Below are 6,899 nucleotides of genomic sequence, written 5' to 3'. Positions count from 1 at the left end.
TAGATTATGGTCGTGAACAATACAAGACAGCTCAGAAGAAAACCATGGATTATCCCGCCCTTTAACCCTGAACATGCTGAATGGAGCATGTCTGTTTACTATTTGGAGAAAACCATCATGAAAGAATTTCCAGGCAGTTTCCACATCAGGGATAAGCTCAATCTTGCTCCAGTCAAAATAAAACAAATCATGAAAGAAAGCCTGCTCATTGAAACACTTCAGATTTCTCTTACGAATAAAATGTGGGTTTGTCTTAGGAATCTTAGTATTTCTAACAGCAACAACAGCACAATGGTCACTTAAATCATTACAAAAAACACCAACCGCAGAATATCTATGTGGAACATTTGTCAATATCAAATCAATCAGGGTAGATTTATCTGGGCATTTTAGATTTGGGCGAGTGGGTGAGTTCAATCAACTGGGTAAGATGCATAGAATGTGCAGTAAAATAATGAATACAAATACTGAGCATACAAAACATTATGAACATCTGCTCTTTCCATGACAGACTGACCAGGTGAATCCAGGTGAAATATATGATCCCTTATTGATGTCACCTGTGAAATTCACCTCAATCAGTGTAGATGAAGGGGAGGAGACAGGTTAAAGAAGGAGTTTTAAGCCTTGAGACAATTGAGACATGGATTGTTTGTGTGCCATTCAGAGTGTGAATGGGCAAGACAAAATATTTATGTGCCTTTGAACAGGGTATGGTAGGAGGTGCCAGGTGCAACAATTTGTGTCAAGAACTACATACGCTGCAGGGGTTTTTCACACAACAGTTTCCTGTGTGTTTCAAGAATGATCCACCACCCAAAGGACATCCAGCCAACCTTAATTGTGGGAAGCATTCGAGTCAACATGGGCCAGCATCCGTGTGGAACGCTTTCAACACCTTGTAGAGTCCATACCCCCCATACCCCACGTATTGAGGCTGTTCTGAGGGCAAAAGGGGTGGGGGGGTGCAACTCAATATTAGGAAGGTGTTCCTAATGTTTGGTATGCTAAAAAAAATAGAACAATTATATTCTTAATCCTAATACAATTGCTCAAAGAAAGAGATTTTGTTTAAGTCATTTTAAAAATCTTAAAATATCTATCAGTCAAAAGGATTGGATCTCCCTGTTTTCAATACGCCAGCACCCTCACCTTGCGAGGATTACGACACTGAGTCTTTTTCTAAAATGCAAAACAAAATATCTTTCTCTGGGCAATTGTAATAGAATAAAATAAACATTTCCATTTATTTTATAGAATACAATATAGCTCAGTATTTGTAATATTCATTTCATACGGTCTTTTTTGTTTATCTTTATCAAGAGATCCAATAATTCCAGACCCCACTGTATGAACTTATCGGCAGTGGCCCCTGGAAATAAATATTGTGTGCACACTGGCTAGCTATTCGATTAGGCTGTCAAGAGAGACTTACCATGAACTGAAATGGCAACTGAAATGGCAAAGAATGAATGTGCCAACTGAATTGCATGCCGGTACTCATCAACCCACCAGAAAGAAAACCCATTGGACCCAAAAGGAAAGATGACTGTTTATAGGACAGGAGGGGACAAGGTTTGCAACATGTTGCTATGTGGGATAAGGGATGCACTGCTCTGGCTGAGTTACAGCATGCCTCCAGTTTACTGCTTATGGGGACGTATAGTTAGCTGTATGTCCTGTGCCAGCGCAGCAATATCTTATCTGCTACAGTAGAACTGTCTTATCACACACTCCTAGTCTATGGACTGCACACACACACACACACACATTGTGAGGCAATCATCAATGACTGGACACACACATGCTCGCACGCATTCACACACACACACACACACACACACACACACACACACACACACACACACACACACACACACACACACACACACACACACACACACACACACACACACACACACACACAACACACACACACAGCTTTACTGAGAGCAAACTGGGGGTAGAGCCAGTCCACATGGTGTAGTGTGTAGTGGCCAATAGGTTTTATACAATTCAATAGAGTTGGACTACCCTCAGCAGGGTCGTAAAAAAACAGGATGCTCTCGTTTTATTTGTGGACAAGACTTCTGCTTATGGACGATAACGTATACCTCACTGTTAACAAGGCGACAGGTCCATCTTAACTCCCTCCTCCACATTTACTGGATTGGCTGAACAGTGCAGAAGAGAATCTCACACCAAAACCTTTTCTCTTCGTCAGGAACAGAAAGAAGAAACGAAGCTCAGGCGTTTCTTTTACGCCTTAGGGTTTTAGAGTCAATGATCTAATGGCCCTATGATGGCTTTAATGGGTGACACAACACAGTAGCAATCACAATCACACGGTGTTGCAATCTACTGCAGAGATAGCCTGCAGAGTTCTGTTCTACTATCCAGGTCTGCACCCCAAACAATTTGAACTTCTACTTTTAAAAATCCACCTCTCTAAAAACAAGTCACTCACTGTTGCCCGCCTGCTATAGACCACCCTCTTGCCCCCAGCTGTGCTCTGGACACCCCATATGTGAACTGATTGCCCCCCATCTATCTTCAGAGCTCGTGCTGCTAGGTGACCTAAACTGTGACATACTTAACACCCCGGCCTTCCTACAATCTAAGCTTGATGCCCTCAATCTCACACAAATTATCAATGGACCCACCAGGTACAACCCCAAATCCGTAAACACGGGCACCCTCATAGATATCATCCTAACCAACTTGCCCTCTAAATACACCTGCTGTTTTCAACCAAGATCTCAGAGATCACTGCCTCATTGCCTGCATCCGTCATGGGTCAGCGGTCAAAACAACCTCCACTCATCACTATCAAACGCTCCCTGAAACACTACAGCGAGCAGGCCTTTCTAATCGACCTGGCCCGGGTATCCTGGAAGGATATCGACCTCATCCCGTCAGTAGAGGATGCACCGGTTATTTTTTTTAAATGCCTTCCTCACCATCTTAAATAAGCATGCCCCATTCAAGAAATTTAGAACCAGGAACAGATGGTTCTCTCCAGACCTGGTTCCCTGGTTCCCTTGGTTTTCTCTCCAGACCTGACTGCCCTTAACCAACACAAAAACATCCTGTGGCGTTCTGCATTTGCATCGAACAGCCCCTGTGAAATGCAACTTTTTAGAGAAGTTAGAAACCAATATACACAGGCAGTTAGAAAAGCCAAGGCTAGCTTTTTCAAGGAGAAATTTGCTTCCTGCAACACAAACTCCAAAAAGTTCTGGGACATTGTAAAGTCCATGGAGAATAAGAGCACCTCCTCCCAGCTGCCCATTGCACTGAAAATAGGAAACTCTGTCAACACCGATAAATCCACTATAATTGAGAATTTCAATAAGCAATTTTACTACGGCTGGCCATGCGTTCCACCTGGCCACCCCAACCCCGGTCAACAGCACTGCACCCCCCACAGCAACTCACCCAAGCCTTCCTCATTTCTCCTTCTCCCAAATCCAGTCAGCTGATATTCTGAAAGAGCTGCAAAGTCCGGACCCACCACAAATCAGCCGGGCTAGACAATCTGGACCCCTTTCTTTCTAAAATTATCTGCCGAAAAAATTGTTGCAACCCCTATTACTAGCCTGTTCAACCTCTCTTTCGTGTTGTCTGAGATTCCCAGATTGGAAAGCAGCTGCGGTCATCCCCCTCTTCAGGGGGGATACTCTTGACCCAAACTGCTACAGACCTATATCTATCCTACCCTGCCTTTCTAAGGTCTTCGAAAGCCAAGTTAACAAACAGATCACCGACCATTTCGAATCCCACCGTACCCTTCTCCGCTATGCAATCTGGTTTCAGAGCTGGTCATGGGTGTACCTCAGCCACGCTCAAGGTCCCTAAATTATATCTTAACCGCCATCGATAAGAAACAGTACTGTGCAGCCGTATTCATTGACCTGGCCAAGGCTTTTGACTCTGTCAATCACCACATTCTCATCGGCAGACTCAACAGCCTTGGTTTCTCAAATGAATGCCTCGACTGATTCACCAACTACTTCTCCGACAGAGTTCAGTGTGTCAAATCTGAGGGCCTGTTGTCCGGGCCTCTGGCAGTCTCTATGGGGGTGCCACAGGGTTCAATTCAATTCTTGGGCCGACTCTCTTCTCTGTATATAATCAATGATGTCGCTCTTGCTGCTGGTGAGTCTCTGATCCACCTCTACGCAGACGACACCATTCTGTATACTTCTGGCCCATCTTTGGACACGGTGTTAACAACCCTCCAGATGAGCTTCAATGCCATACAACTCTCCTTCCGTGGCCTACAACTGCTCTTAAATACAAGTAAAACTAAATGCATGCTCTTCAAACCGATCGCTGCCTGCACCTGCCAGCCCGTCCAGCATCACTACTCTGGATGGCTCTGACTTAGAATATGTGGACAAACTACAAATACCTAGGTGCCTGGTTAGACTGTAAACTCTCCTTCCAGACTCACATAAAACATCTCCAATCCAAAGTTAAATTCTAGAATTGGCTTCCTATTTCGCAACAAAGCATCGTTCACTCCATGCTGCCAAACATACCCTCGTAAAACTGACCATCTTACCGATCCTCAACTTTGGCGATGTAATTTACAAAATAGTCTCCAACACCCTACTCAACAAACTGGAAACTGGATGCAGTCTATAACAGTGCCATCCGTTTTTTTCACCAAAGCCCAATATACTACCCACCACTGCGACCTGTACTCTCTCGTTGGCTGGCCCTCGCTTCATACTCGTCGCCAAACCCACTGGCTCCAGGTCATCTACAAGAACCTGCTAGGTAAAGTCCCGCCTTATCTCTGCTCGCTGGTCACCATAGCAGCACCCACTCGTAGCACGCGTTCCAGCAGGTATATCTCACTTGTCACCCCCAAAGCCAATTCCTCCTTTGGCCGCCTCTCCTTCCAGTTCTCTGCTGCCAATGACTGGAAGGAACTACAAAAATCTCTGAAATTGGAAACACTTAACTCCCTCACTAGCTTTAAGCACCAGCTGTCAGAGCAGCTCACAGATCACTGCACCTGTACATAGCCCATCTATAAATAGCCCGAACAACTACCTCTTCCCCTACTGTATTTATTTTGCTCCTTTGCACCCCAGTATTTCTACTTTGCACACTCATCTACTGTCAAATCTACCATTCCAGTGTTTTAATTGCGTGTTTTAATTGCTATATTGTATTTACTTCGCCACCATGGCCTATTTATTGCCTTTACCTCCCTTATCTCACCTCATTTGCTCACATTGTATATAGACTTATTTTTCTACTGTATTATTGACTGTATGTTTGTTTTACTCCATGTGTAACTCTGTGTTGGTTATATGTGTCGAACTGCTTTGCTTTATCTGTGGCCAGGTCGCAGTTGTAAATGAGAACTTGTTCTCAACTTGCCTACCTGGTTAAATAAAGGTGAAATAAAAATAAAATGAAAAAGGCCACAGTGGACAGATAGCCACTAGTGGCTACTTCTGGTCTCATTGTCAATAGGATGATGCAAATATCAAATTATATGACAAGTTTCCTATCCAGTTGGATTACTTAAACATGCTATATATGGATCTAACAAATATTCTTTATGATGACTGGTGTGATGTTCAACATTGGGGCATATAGGGATATTGAATATATCCAGTTATATATTTAAAGTATGTCATTATTAATGTTTACAATTGATGTACTTAGATTGGCCGTGTAGATTGGCCGTGCCAGAAACACATTGTCGAAGTCTTTCCAGAAAAAGACTTCAACATTCAGATGACTGATAGTAACCTCAGTTCCTGCACCGTATGGTGGTAACATTAGGTAAACCCAGTAACCCACACATGTACATGTTTGTCTGTTTGCTCATAAAAAGTGTACTTTGTAAAAAACAAACATCTCTCCCCTCCTCTTCCATCTTAGTTTCTGCCCCTTAGATGTGCTCCTACAGTTGGATTGAGGGGCTGAGGTCCATGCCCCGAAACAGCACACACACACATCTGATCAGGGACCATACCCATTTACATTTACGTCATTTAGCAGACGCTCTTATCCAGAGCGACTTACAAATTGGTGCATTCACCTTATGATATCCAGTGGAACAACCACTTTACAATAGTGCATCTATATATTTTTTTGTGGGGGGGGGGGGGGGTAGAAGGATTACTTAATCCTAACCCAGGTATTCCTTAAAGAGGTGGGGTTTCAGGTGTCTCCGGAAGGTGGTGATTGACTCCGCTGTCCTGGCGTCAGTCCTGGCGTCATGAGGGAGCTTGTTCCACCATTGGGTTGCCAGAGCAGCGAACAGTTTTGACTGGGCTGAGCGGGAACTGTGCTTCCACAGAGGTAGGGAGGCGAGCAGGCCAGAGGTGAATGAACGCAGTGCCCTTGTTTGGGTGTAGGGCCTGATCAGAGCCTGAAGGTACGGAGGTGCCGTTCCCCTCACAGCTCCGTAGGCAAGCACCATGGTAAGAAAAATACTAGCCTCACTGGGACACTCAGAGGGAGGTATGGGGTTTATGGGAAGCATGGGAGACAGCCAACATAGGAGAAAAGGAATACAATATGAGGAATTGAAGGACCAATATTAGACAGATGAAAGTTGCTGAAAGACATCAGATATTATTTTTTAACTTCGGTGCTTGGAAAGAAATGTGTTTACAATTTGAAATATGGATCATATGCATAAAAAGCAACTTGCTTTTTGTACTCTGAAGTTTGAGTTTGAATGTTTGGTGGATTGAAAATATTTTTGGTTGTGTGAAACATTGAATGTTAAGTTGTTGCTTTGTTAAGTTGTTGCTTCTCACATGTTTTATCTGCCCCTACCCCTTCTCTCCTCCGTTCTCAGCCCCTTCACCATGAAGTTCGTCACTCTTGCACCGACTCCCCTTGTTGGGCAGTAGGTCAGTATG

The sequence above is a fragment of the Salmo salar genome, chromosome 04, assembly GCF_965601325.2.
Source record: "Salmo salar chromosome 04, fSalSal1, whole genome shotgun sequence".
Taxonomy (NCBI): Eukaryota; Metazoa; Chordata; class Actinopteri; order Salmoniformes; family Salmonidae; genus Salmo; species Salmo salar.
The sequence above is the reverse complement of the archived record's forward strand: the minus strand, read 5'-3'. Positions refer to the sequence as shown.